The sequence below is a fragment of the Mustela nivalis genome (assembly GCF_964662115.1).
Source record: "Mustela nivalis genome assembly, contig: HAP1_SCAFFOLD_494, whole genome shotgun sequence".
NCBI classification, from domain to species: domain Eukaryota; kingdom Metazoa; phylum Chordata; class Mammalia; order Carnivora; family Mustelidae; genus Mustela; species Mustela nivalis.
The window spans coordinates 174,679-192,151 of NW_028136162.1; the positions used below are offsets into that span (position 1 = coordinate 174,679).

Here is a 17,473-nt window from a genome sequence, read left to right on the forward strand (position 1 = left end):
CATGACACTCCATGGAGGGGTTCACATGCTTCCAGTAAATGTCGTCTGGTGTCTGTGTGCACGTGTGTGTGCGTGTGTGTGCGCGTGCATGGGTGCCTCTGTGTGGCCGTTAGGGGCGGCGTGTCTGGAGTCAGAGAGCCTGGGCTTGAATCCAGGAACAACCTTGGGAATGTTGCTTACACCCTCTGTGCCTCAGTTTCCTCCTCTGTCCCACGGTGACAGTCAGCCCCCACTCAGAGCGTCGGTGTGAGGGCTAGGTGGGTTCGTCCCTGTGAGGTTTCGATGGGAGCCCGGCGCGGGGTGGGTGCTGGGGGAACTCAGCCGTGCTTACTGCTGTTCGTCGTCCCCCTGACTCTGTCGTGCAGGCGGCCTGAACCCCGCTCCCCGGGGACAGCTCCTGTCCCGAGCGAGGGGGTGATCCTGGGCCGGGGGCTTCACCTCCTTGTACCTTGCTTTCCTCCTCTGGCAAATGGGCCAACAATCACTCTTCCTCTTTTGGATCTTTATTGGGATTAAATGAGCTCTAGGTGCACTCGGGGTCCTAAGTGTCGGTTGGATCGTCCTCCCCTGGATCTGTGTTTGGCGACTTCGTGCTCACGTACTGTGTCCTTCTGTTACCATGATTGCAGAGGCCATAGACTCTGTCTCCTCTTCTGTTCGTTTCTTTCCTTTTTTTTTTTTTTTTTTGGTTAATATTTTATTTATTTGTCAGAGAGAGAGAGAGAGAACAAGAGTGTGCACAAGCAGGGGGAGGGACAGGCAGGGGGAGAAGCAGACTCCCCACTGAGGAGCCCAGTGCGGGGCTCGATCGCAGGACCCCAAGATCATGACCTGAGCCGAAGATAGACACTTACCTGACTGAGCCACCCAGGCTTCCCTCTTCTGTTCATTTCTGACAAGACAAGTGGGTTTGCGTGGGGTAGCAGATAGCAAAGTTGGGGTCCAGATACTTAACCTACCTCAAACCTTGCAGTTGCCCAGGGGATCCACTTAGGGACCAAGATCTTTCAGGTCTTGGCTTGTCTCGACATAATCTCTCCCCTGCCTCTGTCTCAGGGTCCCCTACACAGTGAGAGGATAGAAGGGCTCACCCACCTCCTCCTCACCCTATACCTACCCAGTCTCCTCAAAGCAAGCAGACCGATTACTGGATACACCAAGCCCACGTCTCCCAGTTTTCTAAATACTTCCATGGCTTCACCTTGCCCTAAAAATAGACAACTCCCCAGTGTGCTATTTCGGTTGGGGCTGGCTTGATTGAGTGTAGCGAAGACTCAGAATGACAGTGGTCTAAATAAAGTAGAAGAAACAGAGGAAAGGCTCATGTGTCTGGGCCCAGGAAGTCTGGGAAGAGAATCAGGAGGCCTTCAGGGAGGCAGCGACAGTCACATCCGTGGGGCTGTGTAGGGTGTAGACTTCACTCTGGGTGTGGGGAAGAAGCCAGAGGCTTCCGGGCAGGCGAGGAATAGGACTGCGCTGGCTTTGAAAAGATGGGCTTGTCTTAGTCTGCATATTATGTTGCGTATTACCTTGCTCTGAACGGTTGGTTAGCTTCTGCCCTCTACCCCAAACCAACCATCCAGGAAGGCAGGGGCCGTGTCTTCCTTTTTTATTTAGCAGCGTCTGTGCTGCTTCTAGCACACCGCTGGGCATACAGCAGACAGCCAATACATATTTACTAAGGCAAGAGAGAAGAAAGGGAGAGAATGTTTGGGGTAGACGGTGGTGGGGTGAGCAGCCTTCTCTCTGCCCGTTTTCCCTGTGTCCTACGTGTAAATCCCGGCCGGGCTGGCTCCATCATCTCGCAGGCCGTGTCGACATCCGAGGTTTAGCATATAAAAATCTATCAGGAGCAACCGCATTGATCTTGAGGTTGACTCCATGCTGAGGGAGAATAAGTAATGACTCGAGCTACTTTGACAGCAGCTCAACCGTCTCTTCCTTGCCTTGAAGCAAAGCGGCTGGAGAGGCAGAGAGGCCTTTGGGGAAGCGGTTCCGGCGCTGTGTGTCACCCGTGAGGAGCGATGTAACTGGGGGATGATTTATGGCAGCCTTCTGGTGTGGGAAGAGCCGGTGGCTTAACGAGAAAACGGCTCTTCTGTGGTCACCCGCCTGGGATGTGGAGGGGGCATCGGGACTTCATTGAGCGGCACAGAAACTCCGATCTCCTTTCCTGTGCGCAGCAAACTGGGCAAACTTGACACAGTATAAGTGGTCCAGCGGCTCTGCACGCCAGTCTCCCTTGCAGCGAGGGCTAGGCCAAGGGCGGGGGACTCTGGTTGTGTTCCTCACGGCACCCCCGTACGTAAACTTCGAATGGGAGTCTTGTCATGTGGAGAAAGAGGAACCTCATGAAATCCGTTCTGGGGACGGCCAGCGAGTGAGAGGGGCTACGCGTCAACGCTTTGAGCAGTGGGGGCCCCAGGGTCTGTGTCCAAGGCTACTGGAGGCATCTTCCTGGGCATAGCTCTGTGCGATGATTGCGGACCAAGTTCTTAGCTATGTGGCCTTTAGGTGTGATTATCTGGTCCCTCTGGGAAATCACCCAGCCCCCCACTATGTTGTTGTAAATTCCTTTTCTGCTTAAATTGACTGGTATAAGTTCTGTTGTTTTCAGCGAACTGCTCTGACTCACACATGGGGCGAGCGCTCGGAGCCAGAGAAGTGGGTGGCGAATGAAGAAGGTGCGTGTAAGAACTTTGCCAGACTCCTAGAAACAGGAAGCGGGTAAACAACCACGGGCTGTCTACAGCCGATCCCACTTAACGTTCTCTTATTTAGTCATTCATAAATATTTATTAAGTACTGACTCTACCAGGCCCTGTGCTTGCTGCTGGGAGTAAAATACTGAACAGGGCAGACAAAGTCCCTGGCGTCCTGGGGCTTCCATTCTGACTGGGAAGACAGCAAGAGGTAATCAACCCATGAATAAATGAGATACATTGAAATCGTGCAAGAAAGGCTCATGCAGGATGACCAGATGGAAGGTGACGACCATGGAGGTCTGCTTTCTACAAGGCCGGCAGGGACTTGTTCTTGGACGGGTGAATTTATGGATAAGAAGGAGCCAGCCAGACTGAATGTTCGGGAACACGGGTTCTGGGTGGAGGGTGGTGAGCAGCACTATGGCTCCGAGCAGGAAAGGACGTGGCCTGTGACAGAAGGGCTCAGGGAGCAGATTGTGCAGGGCTTCCTGGGTCACCGTAGGGAGTCTGGATTGTATTTGATGGGAAATCATTGGAGAGATTCATGCAAAGGAGTGACATGGTGTGACTTGCAGTATAGAAATGGCATGTGAGCCTGTGCAGGTGATAGGGAGCGGTGGGGGTTGGAGGGGGACCCAACACGTGTGTGTTGTCTACCAGGAAGCTCAGTAGACCAGGGCTTTTGCTGGGGGCACCCTCTATCTAGCTCAGGTTCAGAGAGGCAGAAGGAAAGCTGGTGCTAAGAATGAACGACTGTTCATCCGTCCTGGGTAAATGGGGAGGGAAATGCATGGATTCGGAATCTACTTGGGGTGGGGGGGTCAAGCTGTCAGGAAATACTGACGGTTTGGGTGGGGGAGGGCGTGAGAAAGGGAGGTGTCAGCCTCCGGGCAACATCAGACGGGGAATCCATGACCATCACAGGGCACTTAGAGTTCGAAGACCACGGCTGCAGGTGTCTCTCTCACTTAGTCACAGCGGCAGGACACCACACAGCTCACCACACAGCAGGACAATGAGGAGGGTCTTAGAGCACCTGGGATGACCGCTTCCTTTGGCAGGTGAGTAAACCGAGGCTGGAGAAGGGTTATCCAGTGAGCGAGTCGTTGACAGGAGACTAGAATGTCTACTCTCTGATTCCCAAGTAAGTGCTCTTCCCGTAGGCCCTTTTGAGGATGACTAGAAATATCGGGAGTGAAGGAATGTTAAGGCAGGGAATGACAGCCGTGCTGGTTACCAAGCTGGTTTCTCAGCCTCCAACCCACCCTTCCAGACTGTTCCATAATCCCGGGGCTCTACCGAGTCTCTTTGTCCTTTACCAGGCGGCTTTTTGCTGGGTCCCGCCTCTGCGGATTGCAGCAGCCTGGGCCCCAAAGAGAGGCAGAGCCATGGGGTGATTTAAACAGGAAATGTTATATAAAGAATTATTCAGCTCTGATAAGAGTCACCATGCGATGTAAGAAAAGACTAGCTGGTTTCCTAGGGGGAAGGGAGAGTCCCCCAGGAAGGACAGACTTGGAAGGGGGCCCCTTCCCAAGGCTGGGGTTCAGATCTCTTTGTGGGAGGTGGTTTGCTGGCCCCAGGGTTACCTCGCTGGAGCCGGAGTGCGGTTAGCACCTAATGAAGACCCCAACGTTCCAAATATTCACCGGCTCGCCTCTCCACCCACCCCTGTTGCCATCCTGGTCCAAGCCACCGTCATCTCTCACCTGATTATTGCCATGGTCGCCTCACTGGTCTCTTGATCTTGACCCTAGATCAGGTCTGTTTTTGAAGCAGAACCTGTGACGGAGCTCCTTACGCATGTGATCTATGGAAGCGGTGCTCCTAAGAGAAGGGAGTGAGGCCCAGAATGGGGCAAAATGCTACGCAAGCACGGTCAGCCCAGGCCCATGGAGAGTCCTGGAGCGTGAACTGTATCCCAGAGCAGGTCCCACCTTGAGGCAAGGGGGTTGGCGATTGTATCTCCATGTCACTCTGTCACTGGCCATCGGCTGCTCCGGGGCATGCGTGGGGATGATGGCCTCCTCATTTGGCCTTAAGGCTGTTCTCCCTCTGGGGAGGGGACACCTGTGGACCTCTCAGCTGTGACTCAAAGCAGCTGGGTCACGGGGTCAGGAAAGGGGGTCCAGGCAGGACACCAACCCCACCACCATCGCTTCCCAACATTCTGATGATAGATGGGGTCCCCCGGTGGCCCTCTTCTGGTTTAGGAGAAGATCAGAGACGGAATCCATGCATCTTCTGTGGGGACCACAAGGTCACTGGGCTCCTGTAGGTGGCCGAAAAGGGGAGGAAGTCACGATGGAGTTGGACTTAAACCCTTTGTTCCAACAGCGTCCCGTTTAAGCCCCAAACTTACCATGCTCTCTGTCTGTGACCTTGGGTGAACTGCTTCTTCTCTCTGGATTGATTCATTTCCTGTCTGTGAATGGGGCCTGACCCCTGTCCTCAGGCCCGATTCTGGGCCTGGTCTCCCAGCCCACAGCTCCTCTGTGTTCGTCATGCATTGGCACTAATTTTGAATGACCTTCTGGTTGTTCCCACAGATTAAAAAACTGTTTAAGATGACCTGAGCCCAGAACCAAATTCCGTTTCACATAGACACAAACACAATTTTTTTTTTCATTGTTTTAAAGTATACCAGGTCTTCAGGGACAAAACTATGGCATCAGCTGAGGGAAGATCATACTCTGATTTGTTCAGGACTTTCCCGAGGTCTGTTCACCAGGTTGAAAACTTGTATGACCAATGGCAAAGCCTCTCGTGGCGTCTGAGGGGACCCCCATGACACAGCTGTCGCTGGTCTGCGCCTGTAGCTTCATTCCCTGGAATTCTCCGTCCAAGTGTGGGCATCAGGTGATGGGTATAGCCTCCCGTTGAGCTGTGCCAGAGTTCTGGCACGTTGAAAAGTGTTTTATTTTATTATAAATTCCTTTCCTTTCCCCTTTATCTTATACTCAGGATAGGACATTGATTAAAAAATAGGTATGGAGGTAAGTTACACTGACGAGGAATTTCATTTCAGTTGAAGAGAAGTCATAAAATCTTTGCTTTAAAAACCAGGCATTGGCTCTGGTAAGAGTTGAGAACTAAAAGTCTGAACAGAATTAGCAACGTCTTCTCTTTCCTCAGGGGACCCACAGCCGCCTTTAGAGCTCCTTGTGAGCTTGAGCTGGATTTTACAAGGACAGAGTCCTTTCTGCCCTTTGGTCCAATCTAATTCTCCTTTGTTGCACTATTAGGGAGTCTGCGGAAGACGCGAGTGATTTTTACCCCACCTCCCCAGGGCTGTGTGTTCTGGAATGGTCCCTACCAATGGAGTGTGGCTGGCTGGCTCCCCTTTGCCAGGCCAGCAGACCTGGGCTTTTGCCAGATTTAGGTCTCTGTCCAGTGAGCAAGTAATTGCTTTCCTCCATAGGAGACACAACAACAATCAAGAAACAAACAAACACATTTTTTAAAAAGGCAGAAACGCTTAGTCATGCAAATCAGGGCGAGCAGAGGGTAAAGAAAAGAGCCTCATTTGCATGCAGCAGCTCCTGGGGCCCTGGCCCATGGGGGCCCGCTCTCTCTGAAAACTCTAGGCCCAGAGCTGCAAATCCCCGGGCACATTAATGCACATTAATAAAGGTTTGTCCCAAGCGGAGTAAACACCACCCGTTCCCAGGACACCAAGAAGCAGAAAATGATCCGGAGGTTAACTGGGTCATTAGCCGTGGCACAATATGGGTCATACTGGATGTAATTTGGTTCCCTTCTGCTCCAGGCTCCAATAAAGCCACCGGTTCTCACAGCGGGGGGCCAGTGACTCAGTGGCAAGTTGAGGTCTCCTGGATACCGGGACCTTGGAGCCATCATTATGATTCATGGAGCCTCTGACATCACCGGCACTTTTGTGATGCAAAGTTCTGAGTTGTCTAAACACACTGGGGGGACCCGGGAATCTGGGTGTCCTTGTCCTGTGCACGCCCACAAAATGGGACTCACAGACACACACGGTTTTAATCAGGTAGTGAGGACTTTTTTCCCCTATGTGTACAGTAAGACATGTAGACATAGAAATGACAGTCATGGAGGGAGTTTATTAGACTTCTAGACCTATAAGAACGGGAGGCGTGGCATATGCCACACAAGGCCAAGGGGAAAAGCACTGGGGTCTACCAGGAGGTAGAGGGAAAGCTGGGGAGTTGTGAGCAAGAGGCTTTCCTGGGCAGGGGCAGCAGGTAAGGCACGGGGAGAAGCCTTCCGATTGGCTAGTTTGAAGGATTGCAAGGGAATCTTGGTACCCGTTTTGTCCAGAGCTGCCCGGGACCTGGTACGGGAATGATGAAAACAGGCGGATAGGGGCTGGGAGTGTGAGAACCTGGAAACGGAAGTGGCTGGGTGGTGTGACCTCTGGACTGGTTTGTGTTTGAAAAGAGCACTCCAGGGACGCCTGGGCGGCTCAGCCATTAAGGGGCTGCCTTTGGCTCAGGCCATGGTCTAGGGTCCTGGGATGCAGCCCCGTCTCAGGGACCCTGCTTGAGGTGGGGGAGGAGAGAGGGGGCTGCTGCTCCCTCTTCCTCTGTCCGCCACCTCCTTTCCCCCCGTTTGTGCTTGCGTGTGCACCTGTGCTCTCTCTCTGTCAAATAAATAAAATCTTTTAAAAAGGCGGGGGAAAGCACTCCAAGGTGAGTGGTTTGAAATCTCTCAAAACTGGCTAACTCTAGGAGGGGGAATCCTGCAGAGCAGCAAGGTTGGGATGTCAAAGCATCAGAACCCCCCCCAAATAAAAGGCATGATTAATGCATCTCCAGACAGAGACACGACAGGACCCTCAGGTGCACACACAGGCACACATGGAGAGCTGGGTTAAAACTGCCTTCTATTCCTGTTAGTGGTAGTTAGATCATTTTTCCCAAAGCACGTGTTATTATACAATAGGGTTCCTTAATTGCAACAACACTTGAGAAATTGCAGGGATAAAGTTAAACAAACCCGAGTGTGATAATTATGTGTTCTGCATATGTTCTGCCTTTACATCTTGTTTGGAGAATCTGAAACCCAAACAGAAAGAAAAAGGGGCTCAGGCAGGCTGATGTCCCCTGGGCAGAACCAGAAGGGAATTACAATGGAGGGACAACCTCCCTTCACACCCCCTGCCATCAGGGTCACCTCGAAGGGCACAGGGAAGCCTGTCGCAGGATGCTACCTGTGTCTGGAAATTGGGAAGCAGGTGTTCACCTGTACAGTCACACTTCCCGTTCCTCGTTCAGACGTGCCCCAGCCAGATGGCAGAGGCCCTAATGAGGAAAGAAGCAGGCTGGGCTGAGGCTGCTGGCTGAGCCCCCCCGGGCTTCTAGCCCGGATGGCAGGGGCTTGCCTCCCACGCCCCATTGTCGTCATCCCCACCCCCGAGCCCACACTGCCTGCCCAGACTGGGGGCTCTCTCTGCCCTGAGAACATGCTTGAAGACTCAGAGATGTTCCCGGACTCACAGGCCCTGGGGGCACGTGGAGGCCTGGGCACCCCCCTCCCTCTTCCCCCTTCCCCTGGACTCACGGACCTTCCTTCTGTGCCACATGCGTGCCTGGGGTGTCCCAACCCAGGGCCCTTGTCTGGGCCGTGCGTCCTCCTCCAGGCTGACCCCCCCCCCCCACCGCACAGCTGCCCCTGCTCACCTTCCAGGGCTCTGCCAGGTGTCACGTCCACAGAGGGCCCCCGACCACCTGCCCACAGTCAGCCCCTCCACCCAGGCCCTTCCCAGCGCGCCGCCCTGTTTTCTCTTCTGGGTACCACTCACCACCATCAGAAGTGACCCCGGGGGCACGTTTCCCTGGCGTCCTCTCCCTCGCCTCCCTTCTTAAGTGTGAGCTCCAAGGACTCAGGGACCCGCCTGTCCCATGAAGCCCCATGTACCCGGCATCTACAGCGGCGTCTGGCCCAGAGACACTGCCCAGTACATGGCCAAGGGACGGCTCGGTGGCTGAGCCTGACATCAGAATCCTGGGCTCAGGTCCTGCAGGTTGTTCACTGACCCCCTGACTCTGGGGCAGGGACACCTGCTGTCTGGGAAAAGGCTTCCTCCTCTGAGAAGCAGAGCTGATACCGGAACACTCGTCTCACACGACGGCTGGGAAGCACAGGGACAGAGATGACCGACATCGGAGCTCTGCCCACCCGGAGCCGAGGGGACAGGAGCGGTCCCGTCACTGTCACGGCCACCCCTGCCCCGACCCCCCGCAGGACTATGGGCAGAGCAGCCCTAGGAAAACCCAGGCAGAGGGGAACGCACTCCATCGTTGTGTCTGCCCGCAGAGGCCCCGGGGTCTCTGGGATGCCGTGAATTCTCTGTAGCAGCGGTTTTTGTAAATTCTCCAAGGGAAATCTTTTGAGTTTGCAACGAGTAAGGGTGTGTTCAAAAAGATTTCACCACATATTTAACATGAGGCACAGAATGTTCCAGATTGATATTCTGCATGAGAATGATGGTTCAACCAACCAGAAGCTTCTGTTCCAACAACTGCTGACTGTTCCCTAATATCCACCCCCAATCCTTAGGACAAACGGACTCTGACATTTGGAAGCGGGCATGGCGCCCCCCGAAGAAAGCCGACATTTCCCAGCCTCCCTTGCAGCGAGGCGTGGCTCCGGGGTGGCCGCGGGGCTCGGCCCTTCCAGAGGATCCTAAAGAACAGCAATCCGTGCAGGTGACGCCCTTCCAGGGGACGGTCTCTCTCCTCTTCCTCCTTTTTACCCACGTCCTGCTGGCTGGGTCCAAGCAAGGCGCCGAGACACGACGGACCGCGGAGAGGACAGCGAGCCCCGGGGGTGGTGAATGGACAAGACAGAAGGAGCCTGGACCTTGAGCTGCCGTGCCAGGCTGGGCTGCCCCTTCCGATGGTTCCCGAAAAAGGAGCTCCTGCTGGCGCAGCATCCTGACTCATGAAGATAGAGGCCTCACCACAGGGGCTGGCGCTCCGACTCCCAAGAGTGCGGGCACCCCTGGCCCGGGGTCCTTTCGAGGGCGGTGCCCTAACTCTCTCATTAGACCTTCGCATAAGTCATGCTTTCCCGTGTCGTTTGGTTTCTGCACCGTGTCCATCCATCAGCAGTTTCTGTACCGTGTCCATCCATCAGCATGAGAGGGGCTCATCTCTCCCTCCTCCCACACGACCTCCCCTGTCACTGGCCCCAGGGTTGAAAGGCCCCGCTCCCGGCCTGTCCTCCAACCAGCCACAGTCCCTGCTCCACGGGGTGACCAGCCCGCAGCTCGTGGCCGGAGAGACCCCGAGGAGCCTGGGGGTTCCTGTGCCCCTTCCCGGAGTCACACCAGCCCCATGTCGGGGGCCCTGGACTGGACGGAGTGGACGGTTACCATCCGGGGCAATACAGACGCAGAACAGTTTCATCATCCTAGAACGTTCTCTTGGACAACACTGGCCGGACAGACAAGACTCTAAGGAGTCATTGGGTAGGAAGGAGGCACCAGGCAGGAAGGAAATGAAACAAAAAGGGAGCTTTGACCAGAAGGTCCTCCCTGCCTCATTCACTCGGTCCTTTCTTCACTCTCAAAATCCATTTCACATCTATCGAGCTCCTTCCAGGGACTGACCATTGGGATGGCCCCAGGGAGACAAAAGAGAATTAGGCAGACGCAGCCCCCGACTTCGGGGAGCTTATGGTCTAGTCTGGGGAGGCAGACAAGAGAGAAGGAGGTGAATAAATCAGCAAGCAAGACAATTCCAGAAAACAGCAAATATCAGGGTGGGGTCACATCCTCGGGACTCAGTGTCTGCAGGGGGAGGCCGGGGCTTGGTTTAGGGAAACAGATCATCTCTGGGCAACCTGAGATTATAGGCCGGGGGTGATGTCAGACTCTGGAAAGGGCAGGAGTGAGATATTCCAGGACCCATCACTTGAAAGGCGGGGAGGACCTGGGGCCAGGACACCTCTGAGATCTGGGAATTAGCATGTGCCCCCAACCCTAGGGTCTGGGCGTGCACCGGGATCCCCAGAAACCAGAGAGACGTGAAATGCAGCAGTGGTCCCTGTTGTACGCGGAGATTTTTCCGAGGATACATCAGAGAGGCTGTCAGTGCCTGGGTCTTGATCCGACCCTTGCCGGGTGGGGGCTGCTCTTGTTTCCAGCTCCAGAAACCTTAGCCTCCCTCCCCCTCAGCGCCTGTGCACGCACTGTTTCTGGGCTTTTGGGTTCCCTGCCCTGCCCAGGAGACCACTGGTTCCTGTTCAGCAGAGGCCCAGTGAGCCCTGCTCCTGGGAGCTCCCTGCACAGAGCCCTGAGGCCATCACTGTCATCTTCATTCTGGGGACAAAGCTCGTGGGAGGCCAGAGCTTGGGATGGGGTGCCGTGGCCCCTCCGAGGGCACAGGGAGGGCCGGAGGCTGGACAGGGACAGGGCCCCCACCACGTGGACCTGGACGCCGGGAGGCAGGAAGGGAACCCGGAGCCGCCCGGACAGTTGAGCGTGACGTCCGGCAAGGCATGTCCTGCAGGGTTGTGTTCCTGGAACAAGACCTCGGGAAAAAAGGTGCCCCGGTTCCCTTTGCAACCAGAACTTTCCATTTCGGCATGGGGGGGCACCACGATGTCATTCAGGCTTTAGCACAGACCGAACGAAATGTGTTCTCCTGCCAGAAGTGAGGAAACCAACCCCGATCACGGTTCCTGACAGGTCGATGAATTCAACCAAAGACAGTGACCCCACAGGGCCGGGGGCAAGGCCCACACGGCGTGATCACAAGAAACAACTGAGCAGGTTTCATGCTTTCTTGGTTTCTGGGCAGGCTGGAGGCTTCCCAAGGGGCTGTGGGGGTGTGCCCCAGGCTGAACCCTGTCCTCCTGATTCTCCGGGGAACGGACGCCGGGCCTCCTGCAGGTGGCTCATGCCTCGTGCCTGGTCTTCAGGCAGGGCTGGGTCTGGGTGCTCTGATGCCATACCCGGGTTCAGTTGGTCTCCCTTGCCCCCACCTCTGGCCCCTATGGTGCTGAGTCTCCTGCAGGCTCTACTCAGGGCCGGACAGCTGTGGGTGCCCTGAGCAAGGCTGACCCACGGTTCCAGCTCCAGCCCCACACTCGCTAAGGTCCAAGTCCAGGGACAAGAGCATGATGCCCTGGGAGCCCCAGAGTCACGGATGAGCCAGCTCAGGACCCTCCTGTCATGGAACCAGTTGCTGGGCAGCAGTGGCTGGTGTGGTCCCCTGCCCCCCCACCCCGTGGACTGGGGTTTGGGGTCAGCTCACCCCAAACACATGGATTGACCTAGGAAGGTGAATTCTCAAATGCCGCTCAGGTTCTGTTTACAGCAGAAGGGGAAGCAGAGGCCAGAGGGAAGGGAACGTGTAGGGTCACGCGCCACACTGCTGGAGCCCCTTGAAGCCGTCGGATTGCTGGTGCACAGAAATCCACAAATTCCGGAGTCAGTCTCGAATGCTCCAGCCCCCCGGGAACTGATAACCGTGAGCACGGTCCCTGAATGTAGGTGACGGTGACATTCTGTCTGCATCAGAGACCAAGGGAGTTTGGGGATCCCACCTGCTGTGACACCAGCCCACAGGGAGGGGAGGTGGCCCCGAGGTCACTGGGGACCCGTCGTGCTCGCCCCTCCCAGCCAGGACCATGCTTGGCTCTGAGCCACGGAAACCAGCTCGGGGAGCCCCGCCATGGGGCGTTGGCCTTGTTCCTGGTGAACAGGTCCTGGGCCGGTGCGAGGGCCGCAAGATGTCCCCAGGGGCCACTCCTTCTGCCCTGTGGCCCTCCGTTCTCTGCTTGGGCCCTCCCTCTGGCCTCTTTCATGGCTGCAGATGCTGCTGCTCCTTCCCACCAGGATGGAGGAGGGGGAGGGGGAAGAGGAGAATGAGGCTGGAAGCGGGAAACAGTGCTTTCCCAGGACCCCCAGCAGCCGCCTGCTGCCCCTCAGGGCCAGACAGTGTCCCAGGGCACTGCGGTGGGGGCTGGATAAGGTTTAGGGCACTCATGAGCGTCGGGTCCCGTGAGCGAGAAGGAAGGCCCTGCCCTGGGTGGACACCTGGCAGTGCGCGTCACCGTCCAAAGAACCGGCTCAAAGGATTGCGTTTGTGTGCAGAGGACACGCGCAGCTGTTCTCAATCAGAGGTACATAATTCACATCTTCACAGACACAAATTCCTGCTTTTGAGTAATGAAGGCAACCAGACCGCATGGTTCTGCCTGCAAATATTCCAGCGGGCCCTGAGCTGCCCCAGCGAACCATCATGTGGCTCAGATCCAACAGCCGTCCCCAGAGCGGCTGCCTCCTGGGGCTGCGCAGGCAGGCGCTCTGCAGCGGCCTGGGTCGGCTGCCTCTCGGTGCCCGGAACGGATCAGCCCAAGCCCTGGTCGCCTGTGCACACGAAGGCTCAGCTGTCCTCCATCTGCAGACCAGCCGGCGAGGTACGAGAACCTCCTTGCCGGCCAGGGAGCCTGGGATCGTCCTCCAACAGCTCCAGCCTGGATGCGGTCCCAGAGATAAATCATACCTCTTTAAAAAGCCACAGCGGCCCATTATTTCTGCTCGAAAATACCCCTGGATCTTCACTAGAGAGCAGGGGTGACAGGCCCCGGCTGTTGTGCTCAGCTCTGCATAAAATCGCCATCAGCCGCTTGACTTCTAGAATGAGCCAGCTGGTAGCTTCCGACCGGGGTAAATAAACCCTTCCCGTGCATGCGGGGCCTGGCGGACGTTTCAGAGCCTTGTCTGCAGAAGACACGGGAATATGCACGGTCACGGGCGCGGGCCAGTGAAACGCCCTGTTGTCGCCGGCTTAATGTGGGGATGAGCCAGAACGACCGAGTGGCGATCGCTGGTCTGCCTTTTGCGATACCTCCTCAAGTAAACAGCAATCTCAAAAAAATAAACTGAGCACATTTAAACAATTATTACGGCGATGTTCCCCCAGAATATAATAAGCCGCCATGCGCCCGTCACCCAGACTCCGCAGTGACCGGGATTCGCCCCACTCCCTCCGGCTGCCTCCCCTCTTTCCGCTGCAGTATTTTAAAGCGAATCCCAGACTGCACGTGGGTTTTTTATTAACATAACTGCAATGTCCTTATCGCTGATCCTGGGCGGATTTCTCTGTCTCACACACGTTTCTCTCTCGTTGCTTACCCAGGGTCAGGACTCAGACAAGAGCCGCCCGGCATCTGGTTAAGTCTCTACAGACTCTCGGTGGAACGTGATCGGCTCCCCCGTTTCTGCTGTAGCTCGAGTCGCTGCCGTGCGGAATTCGCAGGATCGGTGGCCCTGAGGGGCCCCGCAGTCTGGGCCTGTTGGTCTGCTGCCCCTCGGTGTCACCTTACAATTCCTGCACCTGGAAGGCGAAGGGGAGGCCGCAGAGCAGCCTTGGCAAAGGCCGTGGTCTCCGATCAGCGCAGCCTGGGGCGCCGGAGCTCCCGGAGCCAGCCTCGGGCAGTCGCTGCGGAAAGTGTCCTTCCAACATTTCCCGGGTTATTGCTGACTAGCGAAGTCGGCGTTTGCTCCCAAGTGTTACGACCTCATTTGGTGTCCTCTCTGTTTCTTCATTCTGCGGGTGAGGACTGAGGCTCAGGGAAGGTCAGTTAGCTCAAGGTCACTCGTCTCGTAGACCTGACCCTGTTTCCACGAGGGCCCCACGGTGGGTTGCCTCCCCAGCACTCCAGCTGGGCTAGTCAGCTCTGATGCGTCCTGCCCTGTATAAACCCCTCTGGTTGCTTCCCACTGTTCTTCTTGTGAACCCCAGGGTCTTGCCTTGGTCCCAGAGGCCCAGCCCCCACTCCCTGCCTTCCTGAACCTCACTATCCCCTGCCGCCCTAGTCTTGGGCCTTCTCTCTGTTCCTTGTCCGGCCCAGACCTGCCTCCAGGCCTTTGCACGTGCTCTGCCCTTTGCCCGGAATTCTCTCCTGACAGCCTCTGATCTGGCTGGACACGTCTCTGTTCATCTCAGCTGCACAGAGACTGTCCCTGACCTTCCTCTCTTAATTCCCTGCTTTTTTCAACTCTCCGCTTACTTTCTGTAGACGGTTCTGTCCTCTTTATCAACCTTGTTTTTTCCTGTGGTCATTCATTGTGTCTCCTTGACTAAAAGATTCACCCTCTGAGGCCTAGGCAGGTAGGCCCATTCATAGGTCAGAGAAGGGAATTCCTAAGTATTTGCTCAGAAAATGGTGAATCAGTGATGGAAACAGGTCTGAATGAATGAATAAAATCTAAGGTAAATATAAATGATCTTCCCAAGAAGTCATATTGTTATGGATAAAAGAAAGAAAAGGCAAGAGCTCATCCCACCTGCAGAAATGTGAGCTGTTTGGCCAGACTGTCGTCCTTCACGGGGAACAGGAAATCAGCGCCCTGGGGGCTTTAGTGGAAAGAGCATCTGTACACAGTCTCCACTTTTCATCCGGTCACTGGAGCTGCGGGCCACGTTACAAAGGACAGGACCTTTCCTGCCCTGTAGGAGCTGGGAGGTCTGTTCTCTGTCCCTCAAGGGCCATCTGGACCCTTGGCTGTTTGATGTCTTCATTAAATTCCATAGGGATGTAAGGAAATGCTTGGTTTGTTTTTGCCTCTCTATCCAAGGATCTTCCTTGCCCCCGGCTTCCTGAGGGCATGTCCTCAGCCTTAATTATGTTAAAGGGACACTGATAAGGGCTCTGAGTGGCCCTGGACAGAAGGAGAACACATCAGGGCCCGGGAAGTATTTTCTTTACCTTCCTTCCCTTCGTTTCAAGCCTGATGGAGGCGGCCTTTTCTTCCTGCTTCACTCACGCCTCCCTCCTCTGGAGCAGATACACCTGCTGCTTTGTCTGAGTGGCCTCACGGTGACTTTCATCATGTTTTTATTCCACAATCACCTCTGCACCTGAGAGAAAGGGGGAACTGGCTATAAAAAGGAATCATTTCTCTTAATTACTCTTAAACTCCAGAGTGACTTGCCCAAGGGCAGGGAGCCGAGGCGGTGGGGTGTTTGTAAAAGCAGGGGCCATCAATCACGCTGGCCAAGCTGCCTCCTGCAGACTGTGTTGCCGCTGCCCTCGGTGGCGCTTAATCGATGGCCTTTCGGGGAGCTCTGAGTGATGCTGTCTCCTGTGAGCTGAGACTTCACTGGCAACGGCCTCTGGATGGAATGTTCCAAAAGGAGCTGGCCCCAGGTTCTCCCTCTGCTGAGTATAGGGGAAACTCACAGCAGATGCTTTGACCCATCAGGCAGCCCCGTGTTCCTCAGACTCCACGGAGGCAGCAATGGCACAGAATATTCTGCAGAGCACCTTTCCTCCGTGTAGGCAGGAGGGAAGAAGTCCCTGACACGACTCCCAGCTCCCTCCCTGTCCGCTCACAGCCGCTCTGCCATCACCTCCCCGCAGACCACCAGGCTGGTTCGGTTTCACCTTCGTCCTGTTCAACTCGGTCGGTGAAGGCCACCCGGGATCCTGGTCCTCCCTGCTCCTTAGGCTAACCTCCCCAGGTGGGACCCCCCATTCTCCCAGACCCCCTTTCTCCTTCCCAGAGCACATCCACCTTGCACACACCCAATGTTCTGCTTGTTTACCTGGCTGAGTTCTAGAACGTAAGCTCTTATAGTCAGAGCTTTTGTCCAGAGATTTTTATCTCATGAAAAGCCACTAGTAGCTCTAGGAGAGGGAGTAGCCCCCCCAAGGCTAGTTTACAAACGGGGTTCAGAGCAGCAGGAGGCCCACATGGAAGGGCCGCGTGGGGTGAGGCTGTCTGCTGGGGTCGGACTGGGGCTCTGTGCCCCCTGAGCTCTGCATGTCCCTGCTGGCCCGGGAGAGGATGAATAAGGGGACACAGGAGTCACGGCCTGGAGCACCACTGGCCCATTGCTTCTGGACAGGCCATGGGACAGGCTCCTGCTCTGAGGGAGCAAGGAAGTCACCGGACACCAGGGTTCCCTGCGGTCAGGTTGTCTGTGACCACACAACTGTATCAGCTCCAGGAGCCCCGACAGGGCTCCACACCTGAAGGGAGGGTAATTGTGGCCTCAGCCCTGTCACAGGGGCTGTGAAACACGAGCTGCAGGAATCTGTGTTGTCCTGGACTTGGTCCCCGAGCCGCTGAGACCAGGCTGCCTCGAGGTCTGAGCTGGTGACAAGGCCCCAGTGCCCTGAGGGTGTGGCTGCCACCCCTGCTGCGTCCTGCGCCCTGGCCACTCTGTTCACTCAGTGGGGCTTGTCCCCATGTCCCCAGACTGCCCAGGAGACACAGCCCGGGGATGGCTTGCTGCCTTCCCCCGCGGACTTCTAGTACTCCCTGGCTCTGAAGGAACAGACACACACCTTTCTCTTCTTCCTTCTTTTTCTTTCCTGTTTGAGGTAGTTTGGGTTTTATCTTCCCTGAAGGGAAGGTCTACATAGAAGGGTCCTCCCCGAGGGCTTTCTTCTGACGGCACGATGTGGGCAACAGTTGGGATGGGGGGACAGGGCAAGGGGCCTGGGGCAGCCACTCGGCGGGCCACACGTAACTGTGAAGTGACGTGAACCAGCAGGAAAACTGTAAAAGAGGAAGAAGTTTGTTAATCGAGAGATCAGTCTAACCCTGAGGCAGCTGCGTCAATGCCCAGCCCGTCCGGGGTCCTGGTGGCGCACCTGGTGGCCTGCTCAGTGCCGTGAGACAGTGCTTTGCCTCCAGTGCGTCGAGCCACCCGGGGTTCTGGCCAAAGCTTGTGTCCCTTCAGTGGGACCTGGATAGGACCTGACATTCTGCATTTTCTGGACGCTTCTAGGCAAGGAAGATGTTGCTGGGCTGTGGACCA

The 17,473-nt window shown here is 55.9% G+C and overlaps 1 long non-coding RNA gene across 2 annotated transcripts; it reads left to right on the forward strand.

Annotated features, from left to right (window-relative positions):
* The first annotated feature begins 2,832 nt into the window (after positions 1–2,832).
* LOC309857196 lies at positions 2,833–14,586 on the forward strand. Of its 2 annotated transcripts, none has more exons than XR_014307530.1 (3): positions 2,833–2,913; positions 3,630–3,766; positions 13,841–14,586. It is a non-coding gene; the product is annotated as an uncharacterized lncRNA (long non-coding RNA). The 2 variants fall into 2 exon arrangements; XR_014307531.1 differs by having other exon boundaries at positions 2,903–3,002.
* The last annotated feature ends 2,887 nt before the right edge of the window (positions 14,587–17,473 follow it).